This window comes from Bufo gargarizans, chromosome 8 (genome assembly GCF_014858855.1).
Source record: "Bufo gargarizans isolate SCDJY-AF-19 chromosome 8, ASM1485885v1, whole genome shotgun sequence".
NCBI lineage: Eukaryota > Metazoa > Chordata > Amphibia > Anura > Bufonidae > Bufo > Bufo gargarizans.
In genome coordinates, this window is record NC_058087.1 from 48,520,191 (window position 1) to 48,543,379 (window position 23,189).

Below are 23,189 nucleotides of genomic sequence, written 5' to 3' on the forward strand. Positions count from 1 at the left end.
CGAGCCCCGCCCCTCTGGGAGGTCAGATTCATGCTGACAGCAAAACCTAGCGTTCTATAAATAACTCGTAAGCTCATTGGCCGCAGGAAACAAATAGAGAACACGTGACACACAATAGCCAATGACAGTTCTCCAGGCTCTCAGGGGCCCACATTAGGCGGTCTATCGGCAGATTGACAGCTTCCTCACCCAATGCCTTCTCTATCTGACCTCTAGCCCCGCCCGGTCAAAATGATTGGCGTATTTCAGAAACAGGGCGGTGACATAGTGGTTGGGGATCACTGGGATGAAGCCTGCCATTCTCTTTGTTATTGACATCTCGAGCGTCCAATAGGCGAGCGACTCGGTATCCCTCTTTGCCTCTATTGGTCATCGATTTCCAGGAGGGCGGATCCTTTTCCAGAGTGGCAGACAGGTTGACCAATGAGCGCTCAGTGCAAAGTAGGGCGCAGTGTTAGGAGGAGCGCGGGATGTCGGCCGCTCGGAGCCTCGGGTAGAACAGGAGGATTTGTGAGAGACCAGGGATAGACAGAAGCTAGGCCTGGGAGCTCGGGGAGTTCGCTGGGACCGGCGGGATTGCGAGTGCGCTGTACAGGTGAGAGGAGAAGGGCTGCGACATGTGCATCCTTGGCTGCTGACTCCAGTGCTGCGGGCATGTATGTGTCTGCTTCCCGGAGCTCTGTCGTGTCATGAGCGGGAGCACCTCGTCACTGCTGTGCACACATGGAGAAATGAATGGCCTGTGGGGAGGCGCAGCCCTGCTGTGTGCTGCATGTGTGTGTATGTTTATGGAGGCTGGAACACGTGTGTGCGGATACACTGTGCATGGATACACTGTGCATGTGTGCGGATACACTGTGCATGTGTGCGGATACACTGTGCATGTGTGCGCGTCCATCCAGCAAAACGGACTAGAGTGTGCTCTGAGTCTGAGTGTGCGAGCTGTCAGGGTAGGCAACACAGAGCGATCTGATTGTACAATCGCATCTGACACCTCAGGATCTGCTGCCTATGATCACACTATATACCTGCAGTTACTATGTATGTCATGTGATGAAGTGTTAGCTCTGTGGACAACCCCTCCAGCTTTATGTAATTCTTGCAGTTCCTAGACTCCCCCCCCCCCCCCAAGATCTCTGTTTGCTGTCAGTGAATGTGAACATTCTTGTGTTTGCTTCCTGATACTAAAAGCATGATCTTTCATGCGGCACGAGAAATCATAGTTTCTGGGCAGCAGGTCGTCCTATGTCAACAGTGATCTGCTGCCAAGTTACAGGGACTCTGGATGAGGCCGACTGATGGCAATAGCCATAGGTCGTCGCCATAGAGTGGAGGAGATCGGGGCAGGTAAATGCAGGTCCTTCCTCCACTGAGTAGCAGGCACCTCGGCCATCTCTTCAACTCCTACAGAAATGAATGGAGAGGCTGACATCATTCCTGATCAGCTGCTCTGTTCTTTTGGAGGGGCAAGAGGAGTATGGGGTTAGGACCCCCAGCGATCTAATAGTTATCCCCTATCCTGCGGATATTGTACATGAATACTCCTTCGCGGTACCAGCCCATAGTGCGGATCACATGCGTTTTTTCCACGCGGATTTACATGCAGAAAAACCGCAGCAAAGTGAATGGGATTTGAGTATTTGATAAATCTTATGCAAACTTTGCTTTTTCTCTTCTGTGCAGAAATTGACCTGTTGTGTGGATTTTAAAATCTTCTGTAGAGGGGTTTTCCCATAGACTTCAATGGGGTTGTTAACATCTGCATGGAAATACGCAACAAAAAACACGCCCAAAACATGCTAAACGGATTTCACTGTTTGCAATGCAGGCATGCTCAACCTGCGGCCCTCCAGCTGTTGTAAAACTACAACACCCAGAATGCCCTGCTGTAGGCTGATAGCTGTACGCTGTTCGGGCATGCTGGGAGTTGTAGTTTTGCAACAGCTGGAGGGCCGCAGGTTGAGCATGCCTGCAATAGAGGGATTGAAATCCACAGCCATTTGCTCGGCAAAAAACTGTATTTATTTATTTAGTTTCCTCCGTTTTTTGGTGCAGAAGCCCAGCAAAAACAGCAGTGGAATTTGCAGCTCTATTTAGGCGTATGTGGACATAGCCTAAATCACTACCATAACGGTACACTTCTTGTAGTAGCTTTCTCAACATTATCCTCGTCCCCCTCCCCCTGTAAAGTTTGTGTTTTAACCCTGTGATGAAAATGAAGTTCAAATAGTGCATATGTCATATGCCAATTACCCCTCAATAGTCGTCTTGATGGTCCCTTTTGGGTGAAGAGTCCTGCAGTCCCATGCATCTCTTGGCTTGATTGACATCTTGGGGGTCGGGATACGTCCTTCCGAGTCAGCTTCGGTGCCTTTGAGCGCATGTGCAGTTGAAGCGTAAGTCAGTCACCTTGCTTCGCTGTACATGGCGCAGGCAGGAGGGGCATGGCACTGGGCGACTCTTGATCTGAATGCTACCGCCCACGTGACTCCTGAGGGGTCATTTCTGTATAGAGCATGCACTCTTAGGGTACCGCCACAGGTAGCGTAATTTCTGTGGGTTTTCCTCTGTGGAATTGCGTGCAGGATTTTAAAATGCAAAAACGCAAATGCAGTCGCACTCTGCAACCAGCACTCTGCCCTGCCTCTATGCTGGATGTTGAGTGAGGTATTAGTGTACATTTTGGCCAAAGCATAATAAGCCACTCACCACATCAAGGTCGCCTCTATGAGTGGTCCCTAGCACTAATTCCTACCTGTTATGAGCCATGACAGCCACACAAAGTCCAGGGAGCGCAGGTACAGCATGCACGCCAGGCACAGCTTCCATCGGATCCAGGGATGCAAGTACCAACATGCATGCTTAGCCCACTATACACTTCTCCTGGAGCCAAATGGCTACTGGTAGGCGCTATAAAAGCAGACTCAGTTTTATACTGACTTTAAAACCAGCCTCCAGGGCAGACTATCTGGTCAGGTGTGCATGACTGCTTGGAGATCGCCACGCCTCTAATATATACTACAAAGAAAAAAATGTGGGGGGTTCATTCAGCACAACCCTGTATGCAGGTGCACATTGCTATGGCGAAATACACATACAAACGCAAAAACACAAATGCAATCGCACTCTGCAACCAGCACTCTGCCCTGCCTCTATGCTGGATGTTGAATGAGGCATTAGTGTACATTTTGGCCAAAGCGTAATAAGCCACTCACCACGTCAAGGTCGCCTCCATGAGTGGTCCCTAACACTAGTTCCTACCTGTTATGGGCCATGACAGCCACACAAGGCTCCAGGAGAAGTATATAGTGGGCTCAGCATGCATGTATGTTGGTACTTGCATCCCTGGATCCGATGAAAGCTGTAATGGCACCCACGGAGATGTCCGAGCAGGCAGCGGTCAGACGTTCACTGCGCCGATTACAGACACGCACAGCGCATGCGCGAGATTTCGTACGGCTGGAACAGAGGGAGGATCAGATTCCATCAGAGATGGGCGTGCTGGAGGGACGCGCTGGGCGGCATTATGTGAAGGTAGACGGAGCCTCTAGGTGCTGAAAAGAAGCCCGCATAGCACCTAGAGGCTCATTAGCATATCCATAAAAGTTCTTTTTTATTAGCAAAACGGCTGGACAAAAAACTGTTAGATTAGGATTGTTTGGTACAGCAGACACTAGCGGATCGCTAGTGTCTGAAAGCTAAATAGGGGCAGACGAAGTGGTAGAAACCCTTTAAAATTATATTGCATTATAGATTTTAGGCCATATCGCCCACCCCTAGTCTCACTGCAGCTGGCGTGCCGAAGGTTGCTGATCCCTGCTCTATACAATGTATGGCACTGTTCTTGGTGAGCAGAGAGAAGGCTGCGATACTCAAAGGAGCCCCAGTGCCTTCTCAAACAGCTGATAGGTGGTGGTCCCAGGTGTCGGACCTCCACCGATCAGATACTGATGACTGATCCAGAGGACAGCTCATCAGTATTAAAATCTCTGAAAACCCTTTTAAAGTGATTAACCCAAGAACAACATTTTCTCCAAGCCACAGGATAGGTGATTACTACATGATGGCTGGGGTCCTGCTGCTGGGCCCACTATATGACCGCAGTGGGGGGGGGCGGGGGGGGGGGGGGGGGATGTCTGAATGGTTTACTCCCTCCCCACAATCATGAGTCCCCAGTGTGAATGGAGTGTTACTGCACATCCATGACAGCCGCTCCATTCACGGTCTATGGGATGGCGGGTACAGCACGTTATCTCTGGCAGTCCTTAAAGGTCAGTAGAATGGGGGTAAAGCCCGCCTCCGCTCCATTCAGGGGACTCTGAAACCCTGTATGACCCGAATGGTACCCCATTTAAATTTTGTGGGGTCCATCAGGTTTTGGTGGCAACTGGTTAAAGGGAACCTGTCACCAGGATTTTAGGTAAAGAGCTGAGGACATGGGTTGCTAGATGGCCGCTAGCACATCCGCAATACCCAGTCCCCATAGCTCTGTGTGCTTTTATTGTGTAAAAAAAACCCAAAACGATTTGATACATATGCAAATTAACCTGAGATGTGTCCTGTCCGTGAGATGAGTCAAAGACAGGACTCATCTTGGCTTAATTTTGCATATGTATCAAATCTTTTTTTTTTGTTTGTTTTTTACACAATAAAAGCACACAGAGCTATGGGGACTGGGTATTGCGGATGTGCTAGCAGCCATCTAGCAACTCATATCCTCAGCTCTATACACAAAATCCTGGTGACAGGTTCCCTTTAAAACTGATCCAGTGTAGCGGTCATGGCTCTGTGATAAATGGACTAGTGTGAACGTAGACTTGCGGGCAGACACGGGTAAGTGACGTCTCCAGCTGTGCCCACCAGTGCCATTCAATAGACTGTGCTGACAGCAAAAGATAGGATTATGTGAAAGGTGCAGTCAACCATGCTTATTAGTACTATGCAGCTGAAGCCTACCAGCTCTCTTCTAGCTTATTTCTGGTCAGCTGAAGCCCATGGATGCTCCCTTGTTGTGCGCAGACCACGTTTAGCTGTTTTCCGGGTTTCATCATTGCTGCGTTCAACCTGAGAACCATTCTTTTTGGTGCAGATTCACCAACAAACTGGTGTGCTTGCATTGAGAAAGGTACATTGAATTTTTCTTTATTTAACGGGTGAGTTGGAGGGGTGTTGGCGCCACTGATGCAGTAAGGATACTTTCACACTAGCGTTTTTCTTTTCTGGTATTGGATTCAGTCCTAGGGGCTCAATACTGGAAAAAAAAAACTATCAGTTTTATCCCCATGCATTCTGAAAGGAGAGCAATGCGTTCAGGATGCATCAGTTCAGTCCCTCTTAAGTTTTTGGGCCAGAGAAAATACCGCAGCATGCTGCATTTTTTTCTCTCCGGCCAAAAATCCTGAACACTTGGGGTACTTTCACACTAGCGTTTTTCTTTTCCGGCACTGAGTTCCGTCAAAAGGGCTCAATGCTGGAAAATAACGGATCATGTATATCCCATGCTTTCTGAATGGAGAGTAATCCGTTAAGGATGCATCAGGATGTCTTCAGTTCAGTCTTTTTGACTGATCAGGCAAAAGATAAAATCGCAGCATGCTATGGTTTTATCTCCGGCGAAAAAAAACTGAAGACTTGCCTGAATGCCGGATCCGTCCTTCCGGCCTGCACATGCGCAGACTGAAAAAAGGTGAAAAAAATAAATGCCGGATCTGTTTTGCCGGATGACACTGGAAAGACTGATCCGGCATTTCAATGCATTTTTCTGACTGATCAACCATTTTTAAGACTGATCAGCATCCTGATCAGTCTTACAAATGCCATCAGTTGGCATGCGACGGAACTGCTTGCCGGTTCACTCTGCCGCAAGTGTAAAAGTAGCCTTACCTTTCCATTGAAATGTATTAGTGCCGGATCCGGAATTCTTCCGGTCCGCATGTGCAGACTTTTAAATTTGTGAAAAAAATAAATACCGGATCCGGTATTTCAATGCATTTGTCAGACGGATCCGGATCGTCTCCGGTGTCATCCGGAAAACGGATCCGGTATATATATTTTTTTCAATAGAAAACCGGATCCGGCATTCCGGCAAGTGTTCAGGATTTTTGTCCGGAGAGAGAACTGCAGCATGCTGCGGTATTTTCTCTGGCCAAAATACGTAAGAGGGACTGAACTGATGCATCCTGAACAGATTGCTCTCCATTCAGAATGCATTAGGATAAAACTGATCTGTTGGTTTCCGGTATTGAGCCCCTGTGACGGAACTCAATACCGGAAAACAAAAACGCTAGTGTGAAAACTGAGCTGTTATTTTGATCATCAGTTCGCACAAAAAATAACTGATGTTTTTTTATTTTTTATTTTTATTTAGCACCATTTATGATCAGTTTGTGTCACTTCCATCAGAGATCATTATTTTTTTTTTTTTTTTTTTTTTTTTTTTTTTTTTTCACGATCTCCCAAAATAACCGATCTCTGACGGAAGTGTCACAAACTGATCATAACTGACATATCAGTGATGCTGCAAATAACGGATCATTTTTTCTCTCGTTATTTTTCAGTGCTTCTGACGGAAACCTTCATTTGCAAAAAAAATAATAATCCGTAGGCGCTATTTTTTTGAGGGAAAATGGCGTGATGCGGCACATAAATATGGAGCTGGTTTTGGATGTCATCTTGCTGGAAGGCCTTGTTATGAGACATGTTGGTAGAGGAAAGGTTAGCCGTTGGTACCTGCGGTTTATGGAGATGGGTGTGTCTGAGTCAGTGGCTGATGCCAAGACGCTGATTTGCTCGGCATCGGGATTCCGGAACTTAAAGGGGTATTCTGCTTATTTCTGCAGGATAGGAGATAAATATTCGATTGAGGGTCTGACCACTGGGACCCCCCACCCATCACAAAAATGGGTGCCTTATATCCTGCATGCCCCCTCACTTAGATGAAGGATGCGGCAGGTCAAGCAGGCACACTGCTGCTCCACTAATCTCTGTGCAAAACTACAACTCCGGGGCATGATGGGAGCTGTAGTTTTAAAAAAGCTGGAGGGCCGCAGGTTGAGCATGCGTGTCGTATAGTAATCGTCTATCCTGTGGATAGGTGAAAAAGCTTCAGTTTACATTTTTTTGTTTACTCCCTTAAATAAAAACATGGATTGTGGGAAGAAAGGTGTCGTTTGAATTAGCAGGGTCAACCCTGATAGGCACTATGGCTGGTTTAATAGTGTTGATCCTGCTGAAAGATGCTTATTTATGTCTGTCATTTCTGAGAAAAATTACTGGATGGCAGGGTGGTCGTAACCTTGGAAACGAGCAGTGCATAATGTGATGGAAAAATGAATCCAGGCGTTAAAAAGGAGGCAATATGGACAATCACAATACATTAGTAAGTGCCTTGTATCAACTTTCTCTACATGATAAATGCCTTTTGGCTGAGGTGAGACAACTCCTTTGGAAGTAACCGGAATACCCCTTTAATGATGCTCAGGAGGGAAAAACCCAATTGGCAATCTGAGACCTCATGTGTTCCCTTCGTGCCGGGTTCTTAAGCATAGAGACATTTCCACACCTTTGGGGATTTGGGCCTCTGCAGCTTTACATATGATCATCTGCAATACCAGATGGGATTTCTGCTGAACATGTGTGATGATCACGTGTGACATGAAGAGTGGATGTGCAGGACACCTCATGTAGACCACTGCTCAGCGCCTCAGGTGCCCCAACTCGGGCACCACGCGGCGCTTCACACACAGATGCGAGGAGCATAATTTATCCTCTTTAACAAGGACGGCATCATAATGGAGACGTGGTACAAAACGACATATGGGAGCGGGCTGCGGTGTACCAGGCCTCCTAGAATGTAATGCCTCTATAGAAGTGTCACTTTATAGTGCGTGCGTATATATTGACTTTTTCATTGACCTCTATGCAATGAATTCTACATGCATTATCACTGCTTTCTGCCTTTTATACAGAGCTGAGCGGCAATACGTAGGCGCCACTTATCCACAGTAGCTGTCTGTAAGGCCATGTTCACACACTCGAAACCCATATCTGCAACATAATCCACCTGTGTAGAATTAGTATTTTCCCATGGATGTCACCATTTGTAAGGGTAAAATTAGTAAGGGAATTGGGGACAAGTCTATGCCAGAATATGGCGATTTTCAATTCCACAGCATACCCTCAAATCTGGGCATATATTTTATCTGCATCATGCGAACGGGCTTTCAGTAACTCCGTTTGCTTGTACTGTACTTTGCTGCAAGCTTTCAGTTCGGAATCTGTCCTGGACACCCTGCGGAAATGTATTAACTGTGAACGTGACTTTAAAGTGGAGCTGTCACCTCTCCCAACATGTCTAAGTGACTACTTGCATCCCCCCATGGAATAACAATCCTGGAGCATCTATTCTTGCAACTCTGTGATGTGCCGTTCCTTGATTATTTCTGCTAGAAGTTTATGAATGAATGGCTGGCAGTTTGTAATAAAGGTCCAGATGGGTGTTACCAGGTGGAGATGTGTCCCTGCACAGACACTATCCAGTCGCTGCTGCCAGTGTCAGACTGTGCAGGGACACACTCCCTATCTGGTAACGCCCATCTGGACCGTCATTGCAAACTGCTAGTAATTCATTGATAACTGAATAATAAGGGAATGGCGCATCACAGGGCCATAAGAATAGATGCTTCCATATTGTTATTACAGGGAGGATGCATGAGGTTACTAGGGCCTCTTGCGCACGAACGTAAGGGCTCTGTGCCCGTATTGCGGACCGCAAAAGGCGGGTCTGCAACATATGAGTACTGGCCATGTGTACTCCGTACTGCAGCTGTGGGCCCATTGACTTGAATGGGTTCGCAATCCGCAAGATACGGCCAAAAATGGTACATGTCTTATCTTTTGCAGAGCAGACCCATGGACCAGAAGCCCACGCTACGAAGAGCTTCCGTGCGCTTTCGGGTCCGTGCCTCCGCACCACAATTGATAAAGCATGCCCTATCTTTTGCCATATCTGACGGATCGCGGACCCATTTAAGTCAATAGATCCACATTGGCAGCACGGAGTGCACACGAACGGTGCCCGTACATGGCAGACCTCTATTTGATGCCCTTACATTTGTGTGCATGAGCCCTAAGGCTCTGCAGTGTTTCTGCTTCTAACCTGCAGCAGAAAAAGTGCACCACAGGGTGTGTTCACATGCTGCGGATTTTGCTGTAGAAAAGCTGCAGATTACACAGTCTCATTCTTTGCATTGGAAAGGGTGAAATCTGCAAATTGACATTCTGCATATTTAAAATCTGCACCCCAGGACAGTTTCTGCTTTAGATTTTTCTGCCACCTGTGGCTAAGAATTGCTGAAAGCTCCTTTACTTTGCTAGTGCTGTACAAAGCTGCAGATTTGCCGCTAATCAGTCATGTGTGAACCCATCCTGAGGCCTCTGTACATGGTCTTGACACAGCAGGCAATTATCGGGAGTGAGACGTTAATTTCCGATAATTGCCTGCTCTCATCATAGGAGTTGAGAGCTACATTTACTTGCAGCAGTCTTCTCCTGAGTATTGGGATAAGGGATTGCTGCTGTCATTGCTCACCCTCATAGAAAATCAGTGTTTCTGGGCAGCAGGTTCCTGTTCACACAGCACGATCTGCTGCTCAGAAACGATGATTTCGGTGACCGCGTCAGCGATGGTTTCACCTAATGAGCGAGCATTTGCTCGTTCCTCGGGTGATAGGTGGCTCTCTTACACTGGGTAATTATCGGGGACAAGAGTTCACAGGAATGCACCCTATCAATAATTGCCTGATTGTTTTTGATTTTAAAGGGCATCTGTCAGCAGTTTTGTACCTATGAAACTGGTTGACCTGTTACATGTGCGCTTGGCAGCTGAAGGCATCTGTGTTGGTCCCATGTTCATATGTTCCTGCATTGCTGAGAAAAATTAACTTTTAATACATGCAAATGAGCCTCTAGGAGCAACGGGGGTGTTGTCGTTACACCTAGAGGCTCTGCTCTCTCTGCAACTGCTGAGCCCTCTCCACTGTGAATGACAGGAGCAGGCAGTGAAAAAATAATCACTGCCTGGGTGTGTGACTCAAAGTGCAGAGGGCACAGCAGTTGCAGAGAGAACAGAGTTTCTAGGTGTAACGACAACACCCCCGTTGCTCCTAGAGGCTCATTTGCATATATTAAAACTTCATTTTTTTCAGCAATGCAGGAACATATGAACATGGGACCAACACAGATGCCTTCAGCTACAGGTCAACCAATGTCATAGGTACAAATCTGCTGACAGGTGCCCTTTTAAACTTTTTTTTTTTTTTGTGTGTGTGTGTGTTTTAATATTTCTGAAATTATTTTTAAGTGTAAGTTTCCACTTGGCATAACTGCTGCTTTTCTGCAGAACAAAAAAGAACACCTATTCATCTGGACAAAATTGACCACAATTGACATGCTGCAGATTCTAAATCCACACCACATATCAAGTTATGTGGGGATGTTGTTGCAGAGACTGTCCAGAGCGGCTGGATGAGATTTCCAACAGTCTCATAACTCCCACTTTCCCTCTCTGCTTCATCCAGCCAGAAGCTAAACATGTCCTCTGCACTCGCTGAAGTGCAGGATGCACCTGAAATGCAGCATCTACTGTGTGACGTTTCCTGTGCGATCACAACATGCTTTTACCTTAGAAGCCAGCGATCTCCATCACGACTGGTGTGTTTGCCGTGTGCACCATGTGGCGGGTGTAGTAGTTTGTAGAAGTGGTGGAGCAGAACTAGTTTACCTGCTCCTGCCCCTTATGTGTGTGCCATTAGTCAGAATCCTGTCGGGTCATGCCAACTTTTTTCTGACATTGCGAAACATGCAAAAAATTAGGGCATATGCACATCACAGAAGTGGTGGCCCCTCACTTGGGACTTTGGGTTCCCAAAATAGAGAGCTGCCAGCGAGGAGTTACTCTTGTTCTGGCAGACTTGAGTTAACTGTCACACTTGGTGAGTTATCACATCTAATTAATGCGGTATGGCTGCGACTGTTAACCCTGCTACATCTGTATATGGATTCATATATTTACTAGCTGGAGTTGGAAGCAGCAATGTATGCTGCTTATAGGGCTCTATACTCTCCACATATGGAGTCTGCTGGTCAGTGGTGGTATCCCTTGTGTGTGATCTGGCAGTAGCCCAAGTGGTACATTGGCAAACAGAATTGTGGAAATTACTGTCAAAACCTGTCACACGGTTTTACATTGAGCCCTCTGCCGCGCCAGCCCTGGGCGGCCCGCCCTTCTGCCGCGCCAGCCCTGGGCGGCCCGCCCTTCTGCCGCGCCAGCCCTGGGCGGCCCGCCCTTCTGCCGCGCCAGCCCTGGGCGGCCCGCCCTTCTGCCGCGCCAGCCCTGCGTGCGGCCCGCCCTTCTGCCGCGCCAGCCCTGCGTGCGGCCCGCCCTTCTGCCGCGCCAGCCCTGCGTGCGGCCCGCCCTTCTGCCGCGCCAGCCCTGCGTGCGGCCCGCCCTTCTGCCGCGCCAGCCCTGCGTGCGGCCCGCCCTTCTGCCGCGCCAGCCCTGCGTGCGGCCCGCCCTTCTGCCGCGCCAGCCCTGCGTGCGGCCCGCCCTTCTGCCGCGCCAGCCCTGCGTGCGGCCCGCCCTTCTGCCGCGCCAGCCGGGCGTGCGGCCCGCCCTTCTGCCGCGCCAGCCGGGCGTGCGGCCCGCCCTTCTGCCGCGCCAGCCGGGCGTGCGGCCCGCCCTTCTGCCGCGCCAGCCGGGCGTGCGGCCCGCCCTTCTGCCGCGCCAGCCGGGCGTGCGGCCCGCCCTTCTGCCGCGCCAGCCGGGCGTGCGGCCCGCCCTTCTGCCGCGCCAGCCGGGCGTGCGGCCCGCCCTTCTGCCGCGCCAGCCGGGCGTGCGGCCCGCCCTTCTGCCGCGCCAGCCGGGCGTGCGGCCCGCCCTTCTGCCGCGCCAGCCGGGCGTGCGGCCCGCCCTTCTGCCGCGCCAGCCGGGCGTGCGGCCCGCCCTTCTGCCGCGCCAGCCGGGCGTGCGGCCCGCCCTTCTGCCGCGCCAGCCGGGCGTGCGGCCCGCCCTTCTGCCGCGCCAGCCGGGCGTGCGGCCCGCCCTTCTGCCGCGCCAGCCGGGCGTGCGGCCCGCCCTTCTGCCGCGCCAGCCGGGCGTGCGGCCCGCCCTTCTGCCGCGCCAGCCGGGCGTGCGGCCCGCCCTTCTGCCGCGCCAGCCGGGCGTGCGGCCCGCCCTTCTGCCGCGCCAGCCGGGCGTGCGGCCCGCCCTTCTGCCGCGCCAGCCGGGCGTGCGGCCCGCCCTTCTGCCGCGCCAGCCGGGCGTGCGGCCCGCCCTTCTGCCGCGCCAGCCGGGCGTGCGGCCCGCCCTTCTGCCGCGCCAGCCGGGCGTGCGGCCCGCCCTTCTGCCGCGCCAGCCGGGCGTGCGGCCCGCCCTTCTGCCGCCCCCTTCGTTTGTATGAACTAAGGCCACGTCTGTTCATGTCTGCGATGTGGTTCCCATCTATAATGGAAACCATAAAGAAGTGGCAGCTGCTTCGCACAACATTTTCCACTGCACCCTATTAACTTACAACAGGGTCCATTGGGTTCTGCCAAAGTGGCAGCAGTTTTTGCGGGAAGAATAGCGCAGCAACATGCTGTATCCCATCAACTACGAAATATAACACCTGCTGTTCTACATGGCAATATTCTCTTATGCAGGTAACCATAACTTCAGATGCCCGGATCCAGGTAAGGGCAGCCTTCTTATTGCTGACCATATAGGTGAAAGGAGCGAAGTCGGTGCATTGTGTGTATGATCTCCACGTGGACTCCATTGTCCTGATTTACTAATGTGTCTGTGCCAAAAATTTGTCTAAAAAGTGTCATGATTTGGCGCATCTAGGGTTTCCACGCTTTTTTTTTCTTCCCCCAGACATAAGGGGGTGTGGCTTAATGGAAATTGGATAAGGCCTAAGAATCTCCATTTTGCTCCAAACTTGTGCCACAACTCTGAGGCAAGTTGGCACGGTGGGAGGAGGTGTGGCTGCTGTTGGCGCAATGGAAGGAAGCAGCGGCTGCAGTTTGCTCGGTGGGAGGAGCCTAACAAGCATCTGAAGCGCAGGAGAGGCACAGAGTAGAGCAGCGCCAGCTGTAACCAGAATACTGGAAATAATCAACATGGGCAAGATTGTTATTTCTTTTTTTTGTATTATTTTTTCGATTAATCGCCTTACCCCTACCGCCCCGTCTTTTCTTCGCCATGTTTAGCTCTTCCCATCTTCTGTAATGAATACGTAGTAAAAGCTCTGGCCGCAGTGGCAGATGTTAACTGCAGCGTGCTCACAGGGAGCAATCACCTTGTGGCTAACCGTGCTCTTAATAGCAGGTATCGCCGCACTATCACAGTGCCAGGCTGACAGACCACACAACAATTACATCCTTACTTTATTCCAAGCGCCTGCCTGATTTAAAGGGATTAATTCTATGCTGCGATGTTGAGTACTGTTATTATTCACGTCCTGTTGCTTAAGGTGGCACCGAAGTTATTAATTTTTGTACCGTTCTGTTGTGTAGTGGCGCTTAGGCTGTGCGTTAGATTATGTTCTCCGTGTATCACCCTCTATGCATTGCTAGAAATGGCTGTAAAAAGAGAATCTCTGTGGCCCGCTGCTAGACGAGGCGTTAGTATGACGAATGTTCTACTTTCTCGCTGTCTGAGGTTACAGATGGGGAATCGTGTCATCACGTTAGTTACTTCCTTCCTGACCTCACAAAGGCAGGTGGGTTATTTCCCTGGATCAATTCAAGGCTGAATTCACACTGCGTTCGTCATGTACTCTGGGCGTACACGCTGGTAAATGTTCCCGACCAGTTTGCTGTTGTGGCCCTAGATTTTAGTCTGTGCCCGAACTGGAGTCCTTGTGGCCTACGTTTGGTTGGGTCATGTCAGGATCACTTTTAACACATTTGTATAAAACATAATGTAGTATCTGTGTTGGGGGCCATTCACACTTCCTCGATTCGATGAGGTACAAGTGTAGGCCTCATACACACAAACGTATTTTCTTTCCGTGTCGGTTCAGTTTTTTTTTTGAAGTAACTGAAGTTACTGTGTGCGTTCCGTTTCTGTATGTCTGCATTTCCGTTCCGCAAAAAAATAGAACATGTCCTATTATTGTCCGCATTACGGACAAGGATAGTACTGTTCTACCAGGGGCCAGCTGTTTCGTTCTGGAAAATACGGAATGCACACGGATTTCATCCATGTTTTTTGCGGACCGCATAATACATACGGTCGTGTACATGGGGCCTCAAGCTGTGTATTTTCTACCCAATTGACATGCAGTGGAAAAAAAAATTATCACTGTGGATTTCTATACACAACGCATCCGCAAGAAGAATGAAGATTTTGCTCGGGCCCCATGCACACGACCATTTTTTAAGTCTGCATCCGATCCGCCTTTTTTGTGGACCTATATATTTCAATGGGGCCACAAAAGATGCGGAGAGCACACAGTGTGCTGTCTGCATCCGTGCATCCGTTTTGCGACCCCGCAAGAAAAAAAAAATAATAGAACATTTTCTATTTTCTGTTTTGCGGACAAGAATAGTCATTTCTATAATAGGGCCGGGTGTTCCGATCGGCAAATGTGGATCTGCAAAAAACGGAAAAGATCGTGTGCATGAGGCCTAAGGCCTCATGCACACAAACGTTCTATTATTTATTTATTTTTTGCGTTCCGTATATGGTCCATATACGAAACCATTCATTTCAATGGGTCCTCAAAAAATATAAATAAAGGAATGTACTCCGTATGCATTCCATTTCCGTATTTCAGTTTTTCCGTTCCATTCAAAGATAGAACATGTTCTATTATTGCCTGGATAACGGACAAGGATAGTACTGTTCTATTAGGGGCCAGCTGTTCCATTCCGCAAAAAATTGGAATGCACACGGACGTCATCCGTGATTTTTGCGAACCGCAAAACACTGAAAAAGCCATACGGTTGACTGCAATAGGCCTTTTTCTGACATGTCTGTTTTCATGACTTCTTGCCTTCCCCATGTAATAATTCTGGAGCATCTATTCTTATGATTCTGTGCTGTACGATTCCTTTATTATTCCTGCGAGATGTTATGAATGAATTTCTAGTATTTTGTAATGAAGGTCCTGATGGGTGTTACTGGTTGGGATTGTGCCCCTGCACAGTCTGACACTGGCAGCACCAATTGGATAATATCAGACCCCCTCAGCTGGTAACACTCATGCAAACTGCTAGCAATGCATTCGTACCTTCTAGCAGGAATAATTAAGGAATGGCACATCACCAAGTCGTAAGAATAGTCGCTCCAGAATTATTGCATGGGGATTGTAAGTAGTTGCTAACACAGACACCACAGGAGTTAGGCCTCATGCACACGACCGTTGTGTGCATCCGCGGCCGTTGTTCCGTTTTCTGTTTAGTTTTTTTCTGCGGACCCATTGACTTTCAATGGGTTCGTGGAAAAATCGGAAAATGCACCGTTTGGCATCCGCATCCGTGATCTGTGTTTCCAGTCCGTGAAAATATGACCTGTCCTATTTTTTTCCACGGACAACGGTTCACGGACCTATTCAAGTCAATGAAATCCAAAAATCAAGGAAGACCCACGGAAGAAAAAAAACGGACACTGATCACGGAACAACGGAAACCGTTTTTGCGGACCGCAAAACAAACGTCCGTGTGCATAAGGCCTTATAGTCAGTAGTGTTTGGCGGGCAGGCGGCACCATCCGGCACAGCCTGCCGCTGAGCTGTGGATCTGAAACTAGCATTAGGCATCATATGAAGAGTCCCGTTACTGATTACCAGTTGTGTGTGCACAGTCATGCAGACATGGCTGTCAGTCACTGCGTAGGACCGCCCACTGGACTCCTAAGCCCAGAATGAGCAGGAGTTTTAAGATCTGCTTGTCCTGGAAAGCTATCTGCTCATCTCCTGCTGAGTATTTGCTGTAGAAATCCAAGTGGTAGCCTCAAATGTCTACCGTGGATGCCTTGGGCAAATCCGACACGTGTGAACATACCCTAAGGGCTCATGCACACGACCGTATGTATGATGCGGAAACGGAATGCACATGGATTAACTTTTTTTTTTTTTTGCAGCATCGTTGAAATGAATAGTTCCACATACAGTCTGCAACAAAAGCGGAATGGACAGAAAATACATTCTTGTGCATGAGCCCTAAAGCTGTAATGTGCCTAGGCACCTGTATAGTGTTACTATTAGGCCTCATGCACACGACCGTTGTGTGTTTTGCGGTCTGAAAATTGTGGATCTGCAAGACATAGATGGCATCCATGTGCGTTCCATTGATAATAACGGACAAGAATAGGACAGGTTATATTTTTTTGGGCGAACAGAACGGAGCAACGGATCCGCATCTTTTGCGTCCCCATTGAAGTGAAACTGCGGCTCAGATGCGGACTAAAATAATGGTCGTGTGCATGAGGCCTTATATGAATGGGCCTGGATTATAATACCATACACGGCCACTATGTGATATGCGGCGCTGTGCTTGGTATGCAGTGCGGAGGCTCTTCAAACAGCTGACTGGCGGGGATGCCAGGAGTTGGATCCTGAGGATAGGCAATCAGTATTCTACATGCAGAAAACCCCTTTAACTCAGACAGCTCCTTTAAAACAGACCCGGTATGATATGCATTACTATGTAGCCTGCTGGTATTGTACTACTCGCATAGCACACTCATCACACATTTTCCAAGTACTTCCTACTTGCGTATTTCTGAAGTAAGCGACATTAATATTTAATTTGGGGTCTTAGCTGTGCATTTTAATGATCTTTTACTTAATTTTTTTATTTATTTTTTGGGTGCTAATCTCATTTATAATGTGAAAGTGTTTAAAATGCTTCTCCTGATATAGCCCATAGGTGTAAATGACTGTGTGCACGCCAGGGGATATGTTAGGTTAGGTAAATGTGACCGCCTCCCTAGCTTTAAAACACTTGGAGAAGTTTAATATATATTTTTTTTATTCTTTCTCTTTTTTTTTTTTTTTAAATCTCTTTGATTTTACGTAAATAAAAACCTAAGCTTTGTGAGCAGACTGTCTGAAGCAGAAGACTACTGTAGAGCAGTGGTATCTAACTGGTGGCTCTACAGCCATTGCAGAGATAAAACCCCCATCATGCCCTGACAAATGCAGGATGCCCGGGTAGTAGTTGTAACAGGTGCGCTGCAAGGGGGTACTGAAAATAGCAGCAACACTGGTATTATAATTCCCCCCCCCCTAGTTTGTAGTCAGTGAATGGAGAAGTCTTATTTACAGTACAACAGGTTTTTTCTTCTTCTCCAAAACGCTCTACAACTTTGAGAGTAGGCAGAATGTTTTCCTTCACTGACTGAAGTCGGAGATCTTGAAAATTGAATAGAAACTCGTATTATATGAGAATGTTTCCTAACTTTACTCTATGGGCTGTGTTGACGTCGGTGCTGTTGGGCTGTGTTGACGTCGGTGCTGTTGGGCTGTGTTGACGTCGGTGCTGTTGGGCTGTGTTCGCAGCCTCTATGGAACATTGTGACAGATTTTAGGGGATAGTAATAATGGTTCAGCAGCTCCCTGTTCTAATTCGGTGGTGCCTGCAGGTGCCTGGTGGTGTCCGCTGAGCAGAACCCAGATTGGAAAGACCCTTTATGATAATGCCTGGGATGCGGAGTTGGGCATGGCTATTTTTTTTTTTATTTTTTTTTTGTCACTGTTAACTAGAATTTCTATCTGGATTATGATGATGCACTTCCACTAAACATATTAGAAATGCAGAACTGAAATGTGTAATGTGGTTTTGTTGGGGATAAGCAGAAAATAGATTGGGGAAGGGTGCTTATCATGTACTTGCAGTCCCTTTTAATACTAAACTTGTGTGTGTGTGTGTGTGTGTGTGTGTGTGGTGACTCAGTTTTGTAGAAATAACCTTGTCTCCCAGTGTGTCATGTAGTAAACAAACTGTGCCGTTTCGGGTGACTGGATGATGTAAGAAGGGGGTTGGCGTTCTTCTTGTAGTACATGGGCATTGTGCACCTCTGGTGTTACATCTTGTCGCATTGAATATCATCCATTGTCTGTATGAGCCGGTTAGGTAGAAGGTATTGGTTATATTTTTTAATCTCATTGGTATTTAGGTTTTGGGACCTTTCTGAACGATAAAACCTTTGCACACCGCGTTTATTCCTCTTATCCCATACATTAAAGCTGTGTACAATTTTTCAACCATTTTTATTTTTTATTTTTTTATTCCTCTAAGGCCTCATGCACACGATCATTGTTGTGGTCCGCATCCGAGCCGCATTTTTTGCGGCTCGAATGCGGACCCATTCACTTCAATGGGGCCACAAAAGATGTGGATAGCACTCAGTGTGCTGTCCGCATCCGTTGCTCTGTTCCGTTCTGTTTTGCGGACAAGAATAGGCATTTCTACAATAGGCCGCAAATTGCAAAAGGCACACGGCAGCTTCCGTTTTTTTGCAGATCCGCGGTTTGCAGACCGCAAAAAAAATGGAACGGTCGTGTGCACGAGGCCTCATGCAGGGGTGGCCAACCTATGACTCTTCAGCTGTTGTAAAACTACAATTCAAACCATGCCCTGCTGTAAGCAGATAGTTGTAGACAGGGCATGCTGGGAGTTGTAGTTTTGCAACAGCTGTAGAGCCACAGGTTGGCCATCCCTGCTCTAATGCATCGAAAAAGAAAACTGAAGTAAAATTACTAATAACCTTCATTAGCAATTTTGTGCAAGAAAATTTTAGACTAGCACATCCAAGTCACAGGTGCACATCCAAAAAGCTAACATGCAGACAGCAAACAATATGGCAGCACACTGGTATACATGCAAACAATAGAACTAGGGATTTGAGATTATTCTGGATTACAGTAGTACTATACCTACTATACATGAAAAATGGAATCTCTTTGCACACATTTTTGATCAGATGTCATCTACTAACATCAAGGTGGCTACTGCAGATGAATACCTAACACTAACTGAGCTGCCCGCCCATCTGGCCAGGGCTTCTGAGCAGAGTATAAATGTAGCTGGTTCCTACACCGCCCTGGACATTGTAGGCTTAGGTTAGGCCCAAGAGAGGCAGTTCTCTTAGTGTTAGGTACCCATCTGCAAAAGCCACCTTGACATTGGTAGATGGGCCCGACGCATGCTTAATCATAAATGTGCTAAAAGAGCTTCCATTTTTCATGTATAGTAGGTATAATACCACTTTAATCCAGAGTAATCCCCAATCCCTAGTTCTATTGTTTGCATGTATAACATTTTGTAATATTTTGGTCTACAGTTGCTGTTCAGATATCCTGAGGGATAGTTCATCAGTATAAAATTCTCGGGAAAACCCTTTTTAAGTTTGCTGCACGTTCTCTCTCATTGAGATCTGTGCTGGTGAGACGTGTTTCCACACTGAGACCAGTTCTGTGGTGTTGGCTTGGTGGTGCCCTAGGCAAAAAGTAAAGGATTAAGCCCATCACAATGATTACTTATAATTATTGATCTGTCTCTTCTGACCTGGTCTGAATAGTCAAGAAGTTATCTTCTATGGATTAAAGGGTCTCTTGTATGACATGGTGTCCACTGGTTCAGTGTTTTTTTACTGGGTATTCTATTGGAAAAAGAGGCTCGCCATCATCTCCGAGGTGCCCTCAAACAGCTGGCAAATGTATGTGTGTGAAAGTTCGTCAGTTGCGGAGAGGGCTTGGGTTCATACGCATAAGACGTATCCATTAACTGGGTTATTCCATCATTAATAATAAGGGGAGTCTGTCACCAACATCAGTCATGTCAAACCATTAATACTAATACCACATTGAAGGATGAAACTGAGCGTGTGTGGAGTGGAGGACATAGAAATAAGCAAAAGATCAAGCAGAAGGTGGCGCTATACAGATAGATTTTATTAAATAACACAGTGGCTATACTAAATTTTTAATTACGTGCAAGTACAAAAGTATTCAGATCCTGGTTTGGTTTAACGTCTGTGTTACAGATGGCCTACTCTTGCGGGGTCTGTCCTGTGACTTTGCCTTTTTAAAATCCGTCGTTGCTGTTTGCGTAAAGCCTCCACTTGTGCTGCCTTCTGCAAATTCTGCCTGTTCCTCATCTGCTTTGCAGAAACCTTAATGTTTTTATAAGAAGAATAAAAAAAAATAAAAAATCTTCACTTCTGAATTCCTCTTGGAAAGTTAGTCATGACTGGTCAAAATTGTGTACCTTGCGGGAGATAACAAATCTAGGAATTAGGTTGTTCTTTTAAAGGTGCAAAGTGTAGGTGTAACCATTTCCTCAAAAGAAAATAACCTATAATTTACTTACAAGGGTATATTTTTAGTCCTTGTGGCAGCTTGTTGTGTTTGTTGCCAAGGATCAGCACAAGATTGTTAGAGATATTACATGTTGATTTACATTATACACTTGTGTTCTTGTTTTTATTTTATTCTATTATATCCACAAAATAATGTACAGAGCCTGTCTCAGACCTACCAGTAAATCCGAAACCTTTCCTGCGCAGGACTGCAGTATAAAGGCATGGCTGCACCATCAGGTTTCCTGGTGAAGTTTTGGAAGCCAAAACCAGGAGTGGATTGAAAGAAGAGGAGATTTCAGATCGGTCCTTTAGGCTAGGTCTACACGGCGACATGTGTCACGCGACGATAAGTCGCACGACGGATAAGGCACAACTACACTGCAACATTTGTCGCACCAATGTCGCACGACAATTTTTATAATGATAGTCTATGGTGTCGCAATGCGACATGCTGCGACGCGACAGTCACAGAAAAATCCATCTCGAATGGATTTTTTTTGCAACTGTCGCAGTCGCGTGTTGCATTGCGACACCATAGACTATCATTATAAAAATTGTCGTGCGACACATGTCGTCGTGTAGACCTAGCCTTATACTTTCTCTTTTTTTGTGATCCACTCCTGATTCTGACTTCCAAAACTGCATCAGGAAACCTCACTGTGTGGGCTTTTTTTGCAGCCCGTATGCGGAACCATTTCAATAGGTGCACACCAGAGATGCTCAACCGGCGGCCCTCCAGCTGTTGTAAAACTACAACTCCCATCATGCCCTGCTGTAGGCTGTCTGGGCTTGCTGGGAGTTGTAGTTTTGCCACAGCTGGTTGGGCATCCCTGTTCCGTATGTCCGTTCCTCCAAAAAATAGAACGTCCTATTATTGTTCGCATTACGGACAAGGATAGTATTGTTCTATTAGGGGCCAGCTGTTCTGTTCTGCAAAATACGGAATCCACACAGACATGTGTGTGTTTGTTTTTTTTTTGCGGACCACATAATACATACGGTTGTGTGCATGAGCCCTTTGGCTGTACCCTAATACCGAATGTTTTTTTAGATGACGTCTGGAAGGCTGGCATCTGAATGGGACATGTCCTTGGTACGCCAGTTTCCTTCCAGTTTTTATTTAAAAAAATAAAATAAAAAAATAAAGCCAATGAGAACTCGGCCTGAGTGCTGAATGATGACTTTCTAGTTACTTTTCAATGCCCATCTAATATTTAGTAATTTCACACCTATTAGATCTGATGCCTGATGTGACAATGGATAACCTATGTAGCTCCTCCCCCATGGTACACCCACGCGGAGCTTAGATGTGAACAGTCCTCACATGTGGGCCTGCCTAGAAAAGCAGCAGCTTTTGGGGGCCTTAAAGACACTGCTAAGCCATTATGTTGTCTGTCAAAATTACTGGTGACCACCTTTTTGTTTCCTCCATCTGATCGATAAGTATTGATCACTGAAGCCAGTTACTGGTCTCAGAGCTCCTATTTGAATGGCAGGTGACGGCTGGTGCCTGCGATTGACTGTGGCGGTCATGTAAACCATGAACATGATGTCATTGCTGTAGAATCTGCAGGGACTGGAGCAGAGCAATATTTAAATGGCAGAGTTTATCAGGACGGGCGCTCCATGTGCCAGTCTTGATCTAGTTCGCACCTACTTTATTAAAAGGCACAAGCCTCTTAATAAATGAAGAGCACTTCTGCCACTCCGTACAACAAAAAGCCAAATCTCTGCCTTCTATGAGCTATAAGAGATTTGAGCTATCGTTTATGCCAGCTTCTGCCCATGCCCCTATCTCTGAGCCTTGCTTATGTCAAAGTATGTTGGATAGGTCACCGATATCACATTGGTGCTGGTCCGAGTCTCTGCACCCTCGCTGATTGGCTGGCTGTTTCTGGAAGCTGCGGCACTCAGCGAAGCCCTGGTGAGAATTGTGGCCTCCTGGGTGCTTACCAAGCATAGTGCCATACATCATATAGCGGCTGTGCGTGGTATTGCAGCTCAACCCCATTGACTTGAATGGGACCGCGCTGCAACTAGCCTGGGAAGAGGCTGCGGCACTTGCAGAGCACCCTGCCTTTTCCAACAGCTGATTGGCGGGCGTCCTGGGTGTCAGACCTCCACCGATCTGATATTGAAGATAGATCATCAATTTAATTCCCGGATAACCCCTTTAAGACCTTTTGCAGATGTCAGTGAAGCGTGGATGTGTGCTGTCTGCGGTCTGCATTGACAGCACACGTACTCGTTGACTTAATTTGCGCATCTGTGTCTTTCCACAGACCGTGGTGACACCATGGAAGCAGGCTCTATTTTTGTCCGTGATTTATAGATCCTTCATTTACATTAAAGTGCACGGATCCGTGAAAACCATGGACACAACACAGGTGCCACTGACCATTGGTAGGAGACGGTCTGGAAATAAATTTTTAGCTGAGCAGTGTTTGTGGAATACGGATAACGCACAGAGAGAAAAAAACAGACGCACGGACCAAACAAGGATCCTTCATGGATGAACCACTGACTGTCTTGTCAATAATATCACGGATATGTGAATGAGGCTCAAAGAGTTATTCCATTTAAATAGGAAATTGATAGCACATGGTCTTGGTTATATAGTGTCCCATCTAGATGTTATGGCAGCAGACTTCCAAACCTGGAGACCTTGACAACATCAGTGACCCCCTATTGTGCACCCAGATGGAGGGGATTGTGATGTGGAGTCAAGTTGTCTCTCCGCGTAGGCTACTTTCACACTTGTGGTGTTAATTCCACTATTGAGATCCAGCAGAGGATCTCAATACCGGAATTAAACGGATCCATTTTGGTCTTGCACATC

General features: G+C 47.4%; 1 protein-coding gene across 2 annotated transcripts in view; it reads left to right on the top strand.

The window, feature by feature from the left end:
• Nucleotides 1-472: 472 nt before the first annotated feature.
• Nucleotides 473-23,189, top strand: part of HDAC4 (histone deacetylase 4) — a 176,608-nt gene continuing 153,891 nt past the window's right edge. For both annotated transcript variants that reach the window (XM_044302919.1, XM_044302920.1), the window contains exon 1: nucleotides 473-595. The gene's annotated coding sequence lies outside the window, so the exon portion shown is untranslated. The remainder of the gene's footprint in view (nucleotides 596-23,189) is intronic.